Here is a 19,875-nt window from a genome sequence, read left to right on the forward strand (position 1 = left end):
GACCTTCCCTCCCCGTGCCTGCGCCGAATACTGAGTGGCACGAGATTTCCCCAGCGCACAGGGGCGGTAGGAGGATTTGAATGCAGCCTGGCCCTGTCAATCAATACTTGGAGGGCGTGTAAAGAGGTGGGAGAACGGAGCCTCTAGGAGCAGGAGCAACGCCACCCCCCCTAATTTGCATATTATAAAAGTAAGAATTCTGCAGTAACGGAGGCATGAATAATCACAAGAATAGCATAGTTAGGTGCAGCTGACATTAGCACATCGCTAATGTCAGCCAGTTTAATAGTGAAAATTCTAGTGACAGAAACCCTTTAACACAAAGTAACCACCTATACATGTATAAATTATTTATGTGCCTCTAGCCTTTAAGTGTGGTGACCTATGATATAATGACATTTTATTTAATCCTAATAGGTCTGAATAGTTGGACATCAGTTTTTCAGATCGTCAGGGAGCACAAAATTCATCATTCGGACCACAGCCAATGAACCCTACAACATCTACCAGTCTTCCAAAACCACTCTGGATGGTAGAAAGCTAAGGCTACCCCTGGATTCTTCACCAGAGCCCACCGTGAGGCTGGATGTCTTTGCTGCTAGGAACCCAGGTTACATCTGCAGATATGGTAACATAAAACTGGCGCAGGAACACCAGACCAGAATGACCAAGAAGGTGCAAAGAGCCACGGTCAATGCAGTAACTGAGAGGTACATATACAGCCATGCCGAGGTATTAGGAGAGTCAATATAATAGTCAATATAAGCAGAAACAGCAGCCAAAGGGTTAATCCAGAAACAAGCCAGTAGTCAGTTCACCAGGAGAGTCTACATAAATGCAAACAGCAGCCACAGGTTTAATCCAGAAACAAGCCAGTAGTCAGTTCACCAGAGAGATATTGCACAGTATAGAGACCTGATACAAATGAAATCACAGGCAAGTAAATTATGAATCAGCAGTCTTAAATTCCTCACCTAGCTCTGGGATTGGACATATAAACCTGATTGGCTCAGCTTCCAGTCACACTGAAAGGTTGAACAGCTGAGACTATGCTGGTTGGCACTGCAACTCTCCTGGCACAGCCTGGTAAGCATTCAGTTAAATGAACACTGTTTGCTCAAAGCATACAGATTTCTACAGCTACCATTAGACTCCATGATAAATGTGTACTCATTGAGCTCCATCTAGTATTAATGGAAAGTTTTTTATTTAAAGCTATTCTCATCTTACAAAGCAATGGCATATCGATAATATATGCTATCACTTTATGATCGGCAGGGGGCTGACATCTGGGGCCACAGTGCTGCTTCTCTTCCTAAGTTTTTCTAACACAGCGCCACTTTCATGGATGGGGCTTTAGCCCCTTTATATGTCAATTACTCAATGTTTTCTCCAGAACTGGTCATCCTCCCATTATTTTCTCCATTGTAATGACTACATCTATGTCTACTTTATCTCTAGGATATTCCAGTTAGCCTTTGGACAGGTCGACAAGCTTTGATGTAGAGCATCAAATATGTTATAGATGACAGTATTTGCAAATTGTTAAAGAGGGTTTTCTGGGAGTTAAATACTGATCACCCTTGAATATCTGATTGGCCGGGGTCCAAATTCCCGGCACCCCTGCTGATCAGCAGTTTGTAGAGGCCATGTCATAGCACATCAAGCACAGTGCTGTACATTGAATAGTGGCTGTGCTTGATATTACAGCTCAATCCCATTCACTTGAAAGGAACTGAGCTGCAGAAAGTCCATAGGAGTGATGGACGCGACCCCATTGGTAAAGAACGAGGTTGCAGTGCTTGTACAAGTGCTGGAGTGCCCTCCAACAACTGATCAGGAATCAGACCCACATCATTCCGACATAGATCATGTCACAGGTTATTATCATTTCACTGCTTTAAAACCCCTTTAACCGCTTGCCGTCACACTAACGCCGATAGGCGTCAGTGCGGCGGCTGTCTCAGGTCTCGATGACGCCAATAGGCGGCATCTCGTGAGACCCGAGATTTCCTGTGAACGCGCGCTCACAGGAGCGCGCGTTCACAGGATCGCGAGGTAAACAAGTTGATCTACAGCCTGCCAGCAGCGATCATTCGCTGGCAGGCTGTAGATGCGATTTTTTTAACATCAGAAAGGTATATTAGACGCTGTTTTGTTAACAGTGTCTGATATACCTGCTACCTGGTCCTGTGGTGGTCGCTTTTGCTTGGATCGACCACCAGAGGACACAGGCAGCTCTGTAAGTAGCACCAAGCACCACACTACACTATACCCCCCCCGTCACTTATTAACCCCTTATTAACCCCTGATCACCCCATATAGACTCCCTGATCACCCCCCCTGTCATTGATCACCCCCCTGTAAGGCTCCATTCAGACGTCCGTATGTGTTTTGCGGATACGCGGATCCACGGACACCGGCAATGTGCTTTCCGCATTTTGCGGATCCGCACATTGCCAGAACTATATACAAAATGCCTTTTCTTGTCCACAATTGCGGACAAGAATAGGACATGTTCTATATTTTTGCGGAACCGGAAGTGCAGATCTGCAATTCCGGATCCGAGCGGGACAAAGTCTGTCCCCATAGAAATGAATGGGTCCGCAATTCCGTTCCGCAAAATGCGGAACAGAATTGCGGACGTGTGAATGGGGCCTAAGGGTCCCTTATCACCGCCAGTTAGTTAGCTACTTGTTAGGTAGTTAGCGGCCAGCCCACCGCACTGCAGTCACTGATTAGTCGCTGATTAGCGTCATCGCTGTCGCTAATCAGCACTAGTACTAGTACTAGTAGCTGTCACTAATCAGCCTGGATGTATTTCTAGAGCGTAATAATATTACAGGCTATGGCTACTAGAGAGGGGTCGTTGATCCAGGGAGTTATTCTGACTGCCTGATTGGAGTCGGGAAGAAATTTTTTATTCCCCTAAAGTGGAGAAAATTGGCTTCTACCTCACAGGGTTTTTTGCCTTCCTCTGGATCAACTTGCAGGATAACAGGCCGAACTGGATGGACAAATGTCTTTTTTCGGCCTTATGTACTATGTTACTATATAGTATCTGTAAGTGATCAAGACTGATCGCAATCAGATCTATATCAGTACATTAGGGTCAACTTAGGCTCTACAAAAAACGCAGTGTTCGCCCGATCAGGCCTGATCTTGTGCGCACACTTGCGTTCAGTCCGCCCCACCGCAGTGACAGAATATTTTTTTTTCTGATCACTGCAAAAACACCGTAAAATCGCTGCGGCGCTATAAAGATCACTTTTGAGCTTTTTGGATCTTTATTAGCGATTGCAGCATTTATTTTTTTTTGCACATTTTTTAGCAGAGATTTTTCATCCACATTTATCGATGCAAATGAAGAAATATGTGCCGTTAATTTTTTCTTTCAACCCAGAGGCTGAACGGAAAAAAAAATCTCATTACCCGTATGCTCAATATAAGGACTCATGCACACGACCGTGCCATTTTTTGCGTTCCGCAAAAAACGGAAGGCGCCCGTGTTGACTTACGCAATTTGCAGAATGGAACGGGCGCCGACAATATAAATGCCTATTCTTGTCCGCAAAGCGCGGACAAGAATAGGACATGTTATATTTTTTTTCCGGGGCCGCGGAACGAAGCCACGGATGCGGACAGCACACGGAGTGCTGTCCGCATATTTTGCGGCCCCATTGAAATGAATGGGTCCGCATCCGAGCCGCCAAAATGGCGGCTCGGATGCAGACCCAAACAACGGTCGTGTGCATGAGGCCTAAGGAGAATAGCAGAAACTCCTAATGCTGGCCATACATGTAATGATTGCGGAGACCCTCAAATGCCAGGGCAGTACAAACACCCCACAAATGACCCCATTTTGGAAAGAAGACACCCCAAGGTATTCGCTGAGGGGCATATTGAGTCCATGAAAGATTGAACTTTTTGTCACAAGTTAGCGGAAAGGGAGACTTTGTGAGAAAAAAAAACAATTTCCGCTAACTTGTGCCAAAAAAAAAATCTTCTATGACCTCGCCATGCCCCTCACGGAATACCTTGGGGTGTCTTCTTTCCAAAATGGGGTCACTTGTGGGGTATTTATACTGCCCTGGCATTTTAGGGGCCCTAAAGCGTGAGAAGAAGTCTGGAATCCAAATGCCTAAAAATGCCCTCCTAAAGGGTACTCGTTGGACTTTTGGCCCCTTTGCGCATCTTGGCTGCAAAAAAGTGTCACACATATGGTATTGCCGTACTCAGGAGAAGTAGGGCAATGTGTTTTGGGGTGCATTTTTACATAGACCCATACTGTGTGTGAGAAATATCTCTGTAAATTGACAACTTTGTATAACAAAATGGAAAAAGTTGTCATTTACAGAGATATTTCTCACACACAGTATGGGTATATGTAAAAATACACCCCAAAACACATTGCCCTACTTCTTCTGAGTACGGCGATACCACATGTGTGACACTTTTTTGCAGCCAAGATACGCAAAGGGGCCCAAATTCCAATGAGTACTTGTAATGATCGGCGTCACGCAAAGGGAGGGAACAGGGAAGGCCCTGTCCAAGGGAGAGGGAAAGGTGGTGACCCCTGACTCACCTTGCGGCTGGCACCTGAGTGCCCTGACATCCAAAGACGGGTTCCTCACCCGTACGCAGATCACGTGCCTAAACCCTGGCTTTCCCTAGGATGAGCCCTGAGTAGTGAACGGGGCGGTGGGATCACTAGTCCGCACCACTGACACTAAGAGGAAAACACCTAGGAGAGGACAGACAATACAGACAAACATATAATCCCAGGTGGGCGACAACAACAGACCACCAAGGCCCAACAGGGATCCGGAGGGTAATGTTCTGGAACAACAACCAGGGAACACAACTACACAGCTCTAGTGGGTCAGTATAGAAGTCCAGGCAGGAAGCTCTATATCTGGCAACCAGAGAAGTGGGAGATGGGAATATAAGGAGGTTGGGATTGCTGGACAAGAAACAGCTGAGGAGGAGAAGCTACGGATCCCTGAGTGAGCCAAAAAGGGTTGCAACGCAAACCCAGAAAGCTACCATTACGAAACAGCACTGTCTTTGTACATCGAGCGCGCAGCCACCCGCTGCGACTTCCTGACCCCGGGTATAACGGAGTCAGGCGTGGCTCTTGACACCCTCGTGACAGTACCCCCCTCTCTACGAGGGGCCTCCGGACACTCAGGACTAGGTCTCTCAGGATGAGAGGCATAAAAATCCCGAACTAACCTGTCGGCGTTTACCTCAGACGATGGAACCCACATTCTTTCCTCGGGACCGTAACCCCTCCAATGCACCAGATATTGAAGAGAGCGGCGGACCCGACGAGAATCAACAATTTTGGATATTTGAAACTCTAGATTACCATCCACAACAACAGGAGGGGGTGGCAGCGGTGACTGAGGTAGCTCCAGGCGAAAATCCACGGGGTTAATGATGGCTACTATTTTGTAAGGGCCAATGAACCTAGGACCCAGTTTCCAAGAGGGAACCTTTCATTTAATATTCCTAGTAGACAACCACACATAGTCATTCACTCCTAGGTCCGGACCTGGCGACCGTCTCTTATCAGCCATGCATTTATAATTACCTCCCATATTTTTGAAGTTAGCTTGCACCTTCTGCCATACCGATGAAAGAGATGATGAAAACCGTTCCTCTTCGGGAACCCCAGAAGACCCCCCCTCTTTGAAAGTACAGAATTGGGGATGAAAACCATATGCACCAAGAAATGGTGACTTACCAGTAGATTACTGACGGCGATTATTTATGGCAAACTCGGCTAACGGTAAATATGATGACCACACCTCTTGGTTTTCAGACACAAAACATCTTAGATATGTCTCAAGGTTTTGGTTGGTACGCTCAGTCTGTCCATTCGACTGAGGATGGAAAGCTGAGGAAAAGGACAAGTGAACCCCCAAACGGGAACAAAAAGCTTTCCAAAATTTAGAAATATACTGGGTTCCCCGATCCGAAACAACATCGGAAGGGACCCCGTGAAGCTTCAGGATTTCACTGATGAATACCTGAGCAAGAGTCTTAGCATTAGGTAGTGCGGGTAACGCAATGAAGTGTACCATTTTGCTAAACCTGTCCACTTCTACCAAGATAACTGTTTTACCCGCAGACAAAGGTAAGTCAGTGATAAAATCCATTGACAGATGTGTCCATGGCCTATTGGGAATGACAAGTGGCAATAAAGACCCTGCAGGACGTGTATGAGAGACTTTCGCGCGCGCACAAGTAGAACAAGAAGACACAAAATCCATTACATCCTGACGCAACCTTGGCCTCCAAAAACGACGAGACAATAGCTCCAAGGTTGCTTTACTACCCGGGTGCCCAGCAAGTGCCGAATTATGATGTTCCTTTAATAATTCGAGACGCAGGTTCAACGGTACAAACAATTTCTCTGAGGGGCAAGAGACCGGGGCGTCCCCCTGGGCCTCTAACACCTTCCCCTCCAGAACAGAGTGTACCGCAGAGACAACCACTCCTCTTTGTAGAATGGGTACCGGATCACTCACATTACCCCCTCCAGGGAAACAACGAGATAATGCATCTGCCTTGGTATTTTTTGCCCCAGGACGAAAGGTAATAAAAAATAGCGACCACCTAGCTTGTCTAGGGGTGAGACGCTTAGCTGATTCGAGGTACAGAAGGTTTTTGTGGTCCGTAATCACAGTGACGGGGTGGATTGCCCCCTCTAAAAAGTGACGCCATTCTTCAAACGCTAGTTTAATAGCTAATAGTTCCCTATTGCCAATATCATAGTTCTTCTCTGCTGCTGATAGTTTTTTAGAAAAGAAAGCACAAGGACGCCATTTGCCAGGAGACGGACCCTGAGACAGCACAGCCCCCACTCCCACCTCTGACGCATCTACTTCAACAATAAAAGGCTGGGAGACATCAGGTTGGATTAGTACAGGTGCCGAGGTAATCCTCTCTTTTAGAGAGGAAAAAGCAATTTTAGCGGCGTCAGACCATTTAGAAAAATCAGTCCCCTTCCTAGTCATGTCAGTAAGGGGTTTTACAATCACCGAATAATTTTTAATGAATTTTCTATAGAAATTTGCGAAGCCCAAGAACCGTTGCAGTGCTTTGAGGTTCTCAGGAAGATCCCAATCTAAAATTGCCTGGACCTTCCCAGGATCCATACGGAAACCTGAAGCAGATAATAAATACCCTAGGAACTGTATTTCCTGAACGGCGAAAACACACTTTTCAATTTTAGCATATAATTTATTCGTCCGTAGGACCTGCAGTACCTGTCTGACATGCACCTCATGTGTTTTCAGATCCGACAAATAAATGAAAATATCATCTAGGTATATCACCACAAACCTGCCGATAAGATGACTAAAAATGTCATTAACGAAATGTTGGAAGACAGCAGGAGCATTGGTCAGACCGAAAGGCATGACTAGATTTTCAAAATGCCCCTCAGGGGTGTTAAAAGCTGTCTTCCACTCATCCCCTTCCTTGATACGAATCAGATTGTAGGCCCCCCTAAGATCAAGTTTGGAGAACCACCTAGCACCCACAATGTGATTAAACAGGTCAGGAATGAGAGGAAGAGAGTATGGGTCTCGGATGGTTATCCGGTTTAATTCGCGAACATCTAGGCAAGGACGCAGGCCCCCATCTTTCTTTTTAACGAAGAAAAACCCTGCAGCCATGGGTGAAGAAGAGGGTCTGATCTGTCCCTTAGCCAAGCTCTCGGAGATATAATCTTTCATGGCTTGTCTCTCTGGACCCGAAAGATTATATAACCTGGTCTTGGGTAATTTTGCACCGGGAATCAGGTTTACCGGGCAATCATAAGGACGGTGAGGTGGTAACTACTGACAACCCTTTTCAGAAAAGACGTCCTCAAAGTCCGAAACAAATGTGGGTAGGGTAGCTATGGAGGCGACTAAGCAATTGCTATTTAAGCAATTTTCTCTGCACTGCTCAGTCCACTCCAATATCTCCCTGGCCTGCCAATCCACCACTGGATTGTGCGCTACCAACCAGGGAAGACCCAACACCACCGGAGTGGGAAGCCCCTCCAGAACATAACATGAAAGCAACACGTTATGGTGGTCCCCTACCCGAAGGTGTAAGTTATGGACAATGTGAGTGAGGTTTCTCTGAGACAGAGGAGTAGAATCAATAGTGAATATGGGAATAGGTCTCTGTAGCGTACAGAGAGACAAACCCATAGTGTGGGCAAAATGGGCATCTATCAAATTTACTCCTGCTCCACTGTCTAGAAAAAAAGAAATAGTCTCCGTCTTAACGCCAAAAACAACAACCGCTGGCAACACAAATTGCGATGTTCGTATGGAGGAAACGTATACCCCCCGGCTGACATCCTCCACACAGCCTGGGGTTAGTAGTTTTCCCACGGTCTTTTGTTTTTGAGGAAGGAAGGACAGACATTAATAAAATGACCTTTCTCCCCACAGAAAAAACAAGCCCCACGCCTACGGCGAGCCTCAGGAGGATGGACCTGACGAATAGTTCCTCCTAGCTGCGTAGGCTCGTCTAAGTCCGTACAGACTAACTGCTGCTTGAGAGGGGTTACCAATTGCTCCGGATTTTTCAATCTGTCCCTAAGACGTCTATCTATTCTGATAGAAAGGGACATCACCGCATCAAGGAAAAAGGGAGTCTCATACAGCGCAAGCGCATCCTTAATCCTTTCGGATAACCCAGAGCAGAACTGACTCCTGAGAGCCGGGTCGTTCCACTGGGTATCCGTAGCCCACCTACGGAACTCTGTGCAATACTCCTCTACTGGCCGCTCTCCCTGTAGGAGTCTCCGTAATTTTGATTCAGCCAGTGCGACTCGGTCAGGGTCGTCATATATGAGACCCAAGGCCCCAAAAAATTCATCCACTGACCGGAGAGCCTGTGAATCAGTGGGTAAAGAGAATGCCCAGGATTGCAGGTCCCCCTGCAGCAGGGAAATAACAACCCCCACCCGCTGTTCTTCATTACCCTAGCAGTAAGGGCGCAGTTTAAAATATAATTTACAGGCCCCACGGAACGTCACAAATTTGTCCCTTCCCCCAGAAAATCTGTCAGGAAGAGCAACCTTGGGTTCCGCAACAACCTGGTTACCTGTAGCAACCGCTGGGCTTGCGGTCTGTTGCAATTGCTGCTGTTGCTGGAGGACCGACGCCTTCAATCCTGCCACCTCCAAAGACCTCTTGAAGTTGCTTTGACAAAGCAGCAATTGGATCCATACTGGATTCTAAGTAGGGAGAAAGAAAAAGTTTTTTTTTTTTTGTTTTTTTTTTAACCTACACAAAATAAGGGCCAGATATAATGTAATGACCGGCATCACGCAAAGGGAGGGAACTGGGAAGGCCCTGTCCAAGGGAGAGGGAAAGGTGGTGACCCCTGACTCACCTTGCGGCTGGCACCTGACTGCCCTGACATCCCTAGACGGGTTCCTAACCCGTACGCCGATCACGTGCATAAACCCTGGCTTTCCCTAGGATGAGCCCTGAGTAGTGAATGGGGCGGTGGGATCACTAGTCCGCACCACTGACACTAAGAGGAAAACACCAAGGAGGAGACAGACAATACAGACAAACATATAATCCCAGGTGGGCGACAACAACAGACCACCAAGGCCCAACAGGGATCCGGAGGGTAATGTTCTGGAACAACAACCAGGGAACACAACTACACAGCTCCAGTGGGTCAGTATAGAAGTCCAGGCAGGAAGCTCTATATCTGGCAACCAGAGAAGTGGGAGATGGGAATATAAGGAGGTTGGGATTGCTGGACAAGAAACAGCTGAGGAGGAGAAGCTACGGATCCCTGAGTGAGCCAAAAAGGGTTGCAAGGCAAACCCAGAAAGCTACCATTACGAAACAGCACTGTCTTTGTACATCGAGCGCGCAGCCACCCGCTGCGACTTCCTGACCCCGGGTATAACGGAGTCAGGCGTGGCTCTTGACACCCTCGTGACAGTACTTTTAGGATTTCACAGGGCATTTTTACGCATTTGGATTCCAAACTACTTCTCACGCTTTAGGGCCCCTAAAATGCCAGGGCAGTATAACTACCCCACAAGTGACCCCATTTTGGAAAGAAGACTCCCCAAGGTATTCCGTGAGGGGTATGGTGAGTTCATGTAAAATTTTATTTTTTGTCACAAGTTAGTGGAATATGAGACTTTGTAGGAAAAAAAATATATATTATCTATTTCCGCTAACTTGTGCCAAAAAAAAATCTTCTATGAACTCGCCATGCCCCTCACGGAATACCTTGGGGTGTCTTTTTTCCAAAATGGGGTCACTTGTGGGGTATTTATACTGCCCTGGCATTTTAGGGGCCCTAAAGCGTGAGAAGTAGTTTGGAATCCAAATGCGTAAAAATGCCCTCTGAAATCCTAAAGGTACTCATTGGAATTTGGGCCCCTTTGTCCACCTAGGCTGCAAAAAAGTGTCACACATGTGGTATCGCCGTACTCAGGAGAAGTAGGGCAATGTGTTTTGGGGTGTATTTTTACATATACCCATGCTGGGTGAGAGAAATATCTCTGTAAATGACAACTTTTTAATTTTTTTTATACAAAGTTGTCAATTTACAGAGATATTCCTCTCACCCAGCATGGGTATATGTAAAAATACACCCCAAAACACATTGCCCTACTTCTTCTGAGTACGGCGATACCACATGTGTGACACTTTTTTGCAGCCTAGGTGCGTAAAGGGGCCGAAAGTCCAACGAGTACCTTTAGGCTTTACAGGGTTGCTCACAATTTAGCCTTGCCCAAAATGCCAGACCAGTAAACACACCCCACAAATGACCCCATTTCGGAAAGCAGACACCCCATGGTATTCACTGAGAGGCATAGTGAGTCCATGGGAGATTTTATTTTTTGCCAGAAGTTAGCAGAAATGGAAACTTTATTATTAATTTTTTTTCCTCACAAAGTGTCATTTTCCGCTAACTTGTGAAAAAAAAAAAAAATCATACATGAACTCACCATGCCCCTCCGTGAATACTTTGGGGTGTCTTCTTTCTAAAATGGGGTCATTTGGGGGGTATTTATACTATCCTGGCATTCTAGCACCTCAAGAAACATGACAGGTGCTCAGAAAGTCAGAGCTGCTTCAAAATGCGGAAATTCACATTTTTGTACCATAGTTTGTAAACACTATAACTTTTGCGCAAACCAATAAATATACACTTATTGGATTTTTTTTTTATTACAAAGCTTGTATAGAAATGTAATTGTATTTTAACAATTTTACCAGAAAAGTAAAGAAATACACTTTTTTTGAGAAAATTGCGGTCTATTTTGATTAATATCAGAAAAACAAAAAATGTCAGCAGCAATCAAATACCACCAAAAGAAAGCTGTATTTGTGAAAAGAAAAGGAGGTAAAATTAATTTGGGTGCCAAGTTGCATGACCGTTAAAGTTGTGAAGTGCCGATTTGTAAAAAAGGGCCTGGTCACTAGGGGGGTATAAACCTGTGGTCCGTAAGTGGTTAAATAATGTTTTTAGGAAAAAATCATAAACACTGCCATCTAATATGTGTATGAATGCAAAACAAGTGCTAATCAATGTATTTATAGCTATAGGCTTTCAAACCAATGCTTTAGTGAACTGCATCTATTACTCTAGTGCTTACTGTTAACGGTCCAAATTCATTATATGGCATGTTTTCATTACATGTCTTCATTTCTTATACCTATGTAGCTCTGAATGACCTATATTTAAAAAAAAAAAATCAATAGAATATCTGTCTAGCTTGTTACAACAAAAGGTTAACATATGTAATAACATATGGCCTGTTTCCAAGCCATACGCTGATTTGACTTAATGAGGCTGTTTGCATTTCTTTAATATTAATTAAAATTCAGTGATTGCTTATTCTTATTTTTTGCCATATGAAATTCTTCCTCTTCTTAGTAATTATTGCTCTAAATCACAGTTTGTGAATGTAATGTAAACCAGAACTACTGCATAAAGAAAAGTCACAACTAAAATACATAGATACATAAGAGAGACACATACAACAGATTAAATTCATATTACACCAAAATCACCATACATCACTGTACTAGGCAGAAAACAGAGCAAAGACTCATATGATTAAGAGGAGAGCTAAACTAAATGTGTTAAATGTAGCAGCACTGAGTTTGTAATTAGGCACAATGTGATGTGCTATCCAGTGAACAGTGACTGTACTGCCTATATTGGGTATTTAAAGATGGAGGGCACCATAGCCACAGTTTGCCTGCTGTTTTACAAGGCAGACATCCAGAAAAAGAGTCCGTGATCAGAGACAACTCTGATTATGTTCTTTTAACCCTTCAGATGCCATAGTCAATGGATAAGTCAATGGATACCAGGGTATATGAGTGGCCATTTACCGGAAGCTAGCTGGGATAAATGATTGCAGTCTATGGTAAAAGTGATCAGACAACTGCATGTTAAAGTCTCATAAGGAGGACTAGAAATAGTTGTAAAATAAAGTTTTTAAAAATATACTTTAAAAAATCATATCCCCTTCCCTATTTTGCGAATAGAAAAAATAAAGATAATTGGTGTTGCTGAAACTGCACAACCTGTTAAAACATGAAAGTATTTATCCTGTATGGTGAACTTCATAATGGTAAAAAAAATCAAAATGGCTAATTAACAATTTTTTGGTTGCTTCATTTTGCAAAAAAAAAAAGAGTCACACATGTCCCAAAATGGTTTCAATGAAAAGAAAGATCATACCGCAAAAATTGAGCCCTCACATAGCTCCATACATGAAAATAAAAAGTAGCTATGCAAGTTGAATATAGCAATGCAAGGAATAAATGATTTTTTTTCTTTTTTTTTTTCAATTTAAAATCAAGAAAAACTATATAAATGTGATATAATTGTAATTGTACTTACCCATAGAATGATGTTAATGTGTCAATTTTACTGCATAGGAAACAATGTAAAAATGAAACCAAATAAATAATGGCAGAATTGCTGTTTTTTTGTTTTTTTTTCAATTTCCTCCAGTTTATAAAAAAAAATTCCAGCCTCCCACTACATTGTATGCAATATTAAATGGTGCCATAAGAAAGTACAACTTGTCCCACCAAAAACAAGCCCTGATATGGCTATGTGAATGAAAAAAGTAATGGCTCCTGAAAGCTAGGGAGTAAAAAATTAAAACAAAAAAATGGAAAATGGCTGCATCAGGAAGAGGTTAACATATTTTCAGGACTTTTCCTTGAGTATCCACCATAACAGTGACTGAGCCCCCAAAACAAAAAAGTCACAGTCACAATCACAAGATGCCCAAGTATCAATTATAGGCAGTAGACCCCCAGAAAAAGTCACAGAACCTAAAAACAGATCCCCTAAAATAGCAAAAGAATTCCCCAAAACGTTGGCACAAAAACTCCAACAGCAGACACAGCCACATACCGTACCTCCTCTCCCACTATAGTGAATGGAACACTTTGAGGACACAGTCAGTGGCAGTGCAGTAGCCATTGCTACTCTGGGTCCCCTGAACACTCTTGAGGTGTCACCACATGTTGCTGCTCTCTAGAAGGGATGGTAAGGCGTGCTGCACCCCAAAGGGAAATAAGTCCAGAGGAAATTTACTGGAGGAAATCTGGTGCAACACAATACAGGCGAGGCATAAAGCTGGCTTCTCCAGTCTCCTCCCGGGCAGAAGAAGGGTTTGATTCTGAGGAAAGGCCGGAGCTAGCTGTGCTTCTCTCTCAGATGGCTGGTATCATGGTCAAAGGCTGCTGATCCGGGGTCTGCGGCAGAGTATCCCTCTCTCCTCTTCTAAGCATTGTTCCCTAACTGCAGATCACTAGGGGCTCTGACTGCTCTCCTTATATACCATTTCCATCTAGACTTGAACCTTCTAGTGGGAGTTGTGAAGTGGAGAAACTCAGTACAAAAAATTACAAAGTTACCACTCCTGTCTTTTATAGACTTACATTACAGCTTCAATAATACTGAATGACACAGCAGTTTTTACAGACAAAAACAAATTTCCAGACATAACAACGCAGCTAAAATCAGACATTCAAAAGATCAGTCTGTTTAGTTTTGGTGGTAAACAAGTCTGTTTTTTTCCCTCCAAAACATACTTTTCTTTAAACCCTATGGCAGCTGTGTAAAATTACCAGTTTATTATTCAAAGTCCCAAAAGTCTCTGAGTATTCATTAACCCTTTCCACAGAGCCTTGCAAATACAGTGCAAATGAACAGGGTATATATCACAACATACATATAAAATGCAGTTATACAGTATTAAACAGTGCACATTAACCCTTTTAAGTGAAATAAAGTAAGAAGTTTATAACTTTGCACAGGGGAAACAAGGGGCAAATGTCCATGAATGTCCAGACTTCAAAGTACCCCCTGCTACAGGGCACTACATCAGAATCTCAGAAATGTAAGGTGAATGTCACTCAGTGGTGTGAGGAAACTGTTGTGGAAAATTTTATTAGCATAGGATGACTATAGTCGACTTTCTCTTAAGCTTAGGAATGTTATGTAGGATTATTTTGTATATGCCTCCCTGTGTAAGGTCTGACCGGATTACGGTTATAAGAGCGTGATCGGGTCAGGACGGCACAAGGGAAATTCTATAGATCAGCACTCGGGTTCCTACTCCCCCATGTGAAAGCCGCCATCATTGGTTTGAGGGGGATCTAATGGCTGCTGGCTCTGAGAGCAATGTTCTTAGTGAAAGCAACCAGCAGGTCCTCATCAGCAATGGTGGGGTATAGCACGCTGATGCCGGTCTCACTGAACCATGGGGGCCCCAACATGAAACATTGGTTGGTGGGACTGGTGTCCATGTGATTGCTATATCACCTTTCTTGGCCGACCCTGTTTTAAAAGACCTTCCTCAGGGACTGATCCCCCCTTTCGGAACCATGTCTAACAGAGGTTCACTTTGGGTCAGTAGGAGATTTGTACCGGATTAAATGGATGTTGTCCGATTAGGGCCATATCTGTTTAAGTAAAAGGCTGATTCATTTGGAAGCATTTGCACATGTTCTGGGTGTGGAGGTAGATTGTGAGCATGTTTGAGCTCCACCCACCGGCACACTCAGATGGTGTCCAAATGTGTACCTTCCAGTTCTGAAATGTATTTCTATTGGTCAAGGCATGAGGTGGATTGTACCTGTCTATCTGTAATATTACTGGGCGGCCATGTGCTATGTAGGGCGGGGTTAGCCCAGTAAAAGGTCTAAGTCAGGTTAAATGATGGTGGTTTCTCATCTTCCTGTATCATCACTTCCTGTATGTTTGTTACATGAAGGAAGTGGTCGGGTGACGGGCCTGCCCCTTTCTATTGTTACACCCTTTTGTGGCTAAGAAATAAAAGTGAAGAGACTGGGCAGGAGGGGAGGCAGTGCTCAGCAGAAACTCAACATGAAAATACCTTTGTCTGAGTCTTGAAGAGGTTTAACTTTCCTTACAAAAAGTCAGATGCAAGCGAATTTCTACAACTGTACTTCCAGTCCTCCATGAAATCCCAAGGTCTTAAATGCCAGCTCCTTCTGCCACCCATGGTAAAGCCTCAAGAGATAAATAACATCTTCAGCTGTGCTACATCTGTAATGACTATAAAACATATTAGATGAATTAAATTGATGGTATGTCACCAAGATACGAGTTCATTAAAATAGATTTTTTTTAAAAATCACTCAAGTAATAATTCTCCTGAATCTTGTACTCTCTGGTGACCTAACAAATTTCTTCTTGCCATCTGTAAGACCTTTTGTAGCCATCATAATTCTATAAGAAATTATAGGCTTTTTAATAAGGTAGGGGAAAAAAATGTGGAATGAGCATCTTTAGCTCCTGGCAACTAATGTGGCATCCGTTTTAGAAGCTGTATAGAATTGCTAAATGCTGCATCATTTGCACTTACACCCGCTTTGTGAATTACCCTACATTATCATGCCATATTTGTTGTAACATTTTATAGTCTTAATTACTCACAGTTCCATTTGTATTGTTAGTTGTGTTATATTCCTTTTTACAGAAATGTCTGGGTACTGTATAGGTGTTAAGGAAGAAATCCAAACAATCTTGGGAAGAACAGACAAATGATAGCCACCATGCTACCCCTAAATTGGATGCTGGAAATATCGTCATATATGACAAAATATAAAGGAGTAATAAGAAGCCAGTAAATTCAGAAATGCATAGTAAATGTCCAAAACTTACTACTTCCCCTGTCAAGTGTGAATACATTAAACAGCAACCCATAAACTGTCAACGGGGCTGTCCAGGAGGTAAAAACTATTGGGAAAACCCTCAGGGTGATATAAAGATAAAAGAGCCATAATCATCCTCACTGATTCCCTGGCATTCCCGTTCCAACACTTACCATTCTATTTCATTTGTCAAACAACTGAGGAAGGGGCTGCACCCTGAAACGTGTCTACTGGATATATACCACCATATATTTGTTTTATTTATTTAATGTAACCATTTATGAGAAAGCAAAGGAGGTTATGAGGTTTGTTTTTATACTCAACACTTACCATGCCCCTGCTGGTCTCTGCTTCCTGGAACATGCAGGAAATGCCTGGAGATGCCTATGCAGTCAATCACTGCTGCTTCTTTTATTTTATGAGTATCCCACTTTGAGGCCATTTCCTAATACCTTTTATCCCCTGGACATCCCCTTTACCCCTCAGCCAATATACACCAATTTACATCACTAAGAGGCCTTTGCCTAGGCCACTGAATCTTTCTGATGGTCTAGTCTAAACACTTCATGGGTGTCATATTCTGAGTCGGGTGGGTGAACATCTGATATGGCCATTGAAGCCCTTAGATGCCTCGATGAAAAGCAGCCCCAGAACTTAATGGCTGTACAGTAGAGGGGGGTGATAAAATGCTATGGGTCTTGGAATACAAATTATTAATAGAAAAACAATTTTAAAAAATGATGTCTTTATATACTGTAAAAGTAGCAAAATGGCAAAAATGTTGTATTGTCATAATTGTACTGAGCCAGATAATAAATTATCATGCTATAGTAAACTTATTACTGTTTTTTTGCATCCCACCAAAAAAAAAAAAAAATTAAAGGGGTGTACAGCATTTACTAAGTGATGGCCTATCCACCAGGACAGGTCATCACTTGTTGATAGGCAGGGGTCTGATGTCTTGCACCCTTGCTGTTAGAGGGTAGCTCAGTTGCCAATAGTCAACACCGAATCTCCACAGCCTGGTCAACTCTGTAGTGGACAGAGGTCATCACTGTATAACTACTCCCCGTTCAATGGGATAGTGCTATAGTAACGAGCTCCCTCCACTACATGGTTGATGAGGCTGTGTATAATGGCTATTGCATCATGTGGCTAGGCCGTCACTTGATAAAAGCTGAACAACCCCTTTAATGAAAGTTATACAATCTAAGAGTCATGGCTCTTAAAATGCGGCAATGAAAAAAAAAAAATGGAAAAAAACCATCGCTCGTTAAGGCCTAAAATAAACAAGTCACTATGAGGTTAAAATATCTTTACATATTCATTGCAATCTATAAGGATAATCAACGCAACAAATAGTTATGTATGAGATATTAAAACAAATCTTTATCAGCACCTGATTCTTACTGCACCAGAATCCTCTGTGCGCTGCCCTTTTCCATAATACAAAGGTCTATTGAAGGGCTTATTGAAAGGTTTACTGAGTCAGAGTTGCCATTTAACATCAAACTTGCCTCAAGGTAACTGAGAAACAAGCAGGCAAAATGCACATGCCCGGAGGTGTAAAGTTAAAACAGGAGTTAATTTACGGTAGAACAGTCACTGGGGATCTTAGAAACACACAAGTGAACATAAAGTCATAGAAGCCATGATCCAGAAACAGGCGAACGGACTGATTATTGCAAAACTTAAGAAAATAAATAAATTAATAAAAAATGAAAAGAACGAGACGAGAGTAATTATAAGACTTTCATGTCTTATTCTGGAAATACATAAAACAGATTACTTTCAAACCAGTCATCATCAACTTCTATTACTTTTCACATCATAAACACTCTCCTATCTCTCACTTCAAATATCTGTTATGATTTTTGACAAAATAATTGTATGTGTATGACTGAAATGACTTTACTAATAGTCCTGGTAAGTGGACGAGTTATTAGAAATTTAGGCTATGGTCATTTTGTATACAGCTCTACAAATTTATCAAAGGAGAGATAGATGGTGATGATTAGTGTTGAGCGTAGCAAACTTCGCATCATAGATCCAAAGTCGCTTCAATCAAAACTTTGTTTAAACGCTGTACCGTGTCGCGGGACTTCAGTAAATAACTTCAGACTTCGATTTTGGCTTCGGCACTGAGGTACCAGCCGGTACCAAAGCGAACTTCGGATCCAAGTTTTAACATGGTTTTTATGTTTAAAAATCAATGGCCGAAGTTATTCACTGAAGTCCAGCGAGACTTTGGCGATGACGAATTTCCCTCACTGGATCCCATACATTTTAATGCTGTATGGAGATGGATCTCAGTACAGCATTACAAGGAAGTTTTGAACAAATCGACTTCGGATCTTGGATCCGAAGCTCGATTCACTCAACACTAGTGATGATGGATAAGGTCTAGTGCTAGAAACCTCAGGTTGGAATCCTTTTCCATTGTCCAATGTGGAGCAATAACGATCACTGATCAATGATACAGTATAACAAGTTGATTGGCTTTTCATTTAAAGGAACTATTACTCCCAAGGGGTAATGAACAATTAGGAGTCATGAACCATGGTTAATATTATCATCCAGCCTTATTCAGTTTGCATATTGTTGGCAGGAGTTTTCCTGTTTTACAGGGAGGTCTGCTGCCAACCAGCCAGCATTCATTTACTGTATCTACATTAATCAAATTCATTTTGTGTCTGATTCATCAAACATTCTGAAAAGTTCAGTTTTGTATCCAATTGATTCTGGATGAATCAGATACACTTGAAATAAGCTAAACATTGATATACAACACTATAGTCTCCTAGGACTCATTGCCTCAGCAAATATGAGTCTACAAGTAGAGAGATACCCCCACACATAATATTTAAATAAAAGGGAGATGTGAAAGCTATTTCTTTATCCAAAAGGACAAGAGAACCAGAATATCCAACACAGGCCTACACTTCTCTCAATGAGACATGCAAGCTACTACAAAAGAACAAGAGAAACAGAAAGTCTCAAGAGCAAATTTCCTTGCTTAGTTGAATGAACTTGGGGGGTACTCTTTGGGGGTGCTCTTTATCATTAGGGAGATGAAAAAAATATGCATGATGAGCATTGTATGCCAGGCAACACTACTCTCAATTCCTATGAAGAATATATGCAAATTGCATATCTTAGCAGTCTATGATGTCCTAGCAGACTGAATACATTTAGAATGTATGGATATCTGTTGTTCTTCACTAAGTATTGTTACCATTATTATCTATTTTCATTATATCTTTCTCCTATCTAATGGCTGAAAGAGAGGAGAAGATGGGGCAGGGAATGGGGGCTGTCTTCATAATAAATGATATGAGAAATAGTGGGGATTTACTGGTATCCATAAGGACTATATTGAATACCTGGCACATAATTAGAGATGAATTGAATTAATGGTAATGACCAGGAAATGGTATATAAGGATATAGGGTTTATGACATAGAAATGTCAAGTAGGAGGTAAGATACAGAAAGATCAAACAGGATTTGTTGTAGGCGGGTCTAAACTGACAGGAGGCAGGGCTAACATAAATAGGCAGGGCCAATATAAGTAGGTGGGGTCAGCACTTCAATTATCTCACTGTCCTGAGGACAGCAATACAGTTGAATGCAGGAGGGCACTATTTTCCGCCAGCCAGGTACACCAGAAC

This window comes from Bufo bufo, chromosome 3 (genome assembly GCF_905171765.1).
Source record: "Bufo bufo chromosome 3, aBufBuf1.1, whole genome shotgun sequence".
NCBI lineage: Eukaryota > Metazoa > Chordata > Amphibia > Anura > Bufonidae > Bufo > Bufo bufo.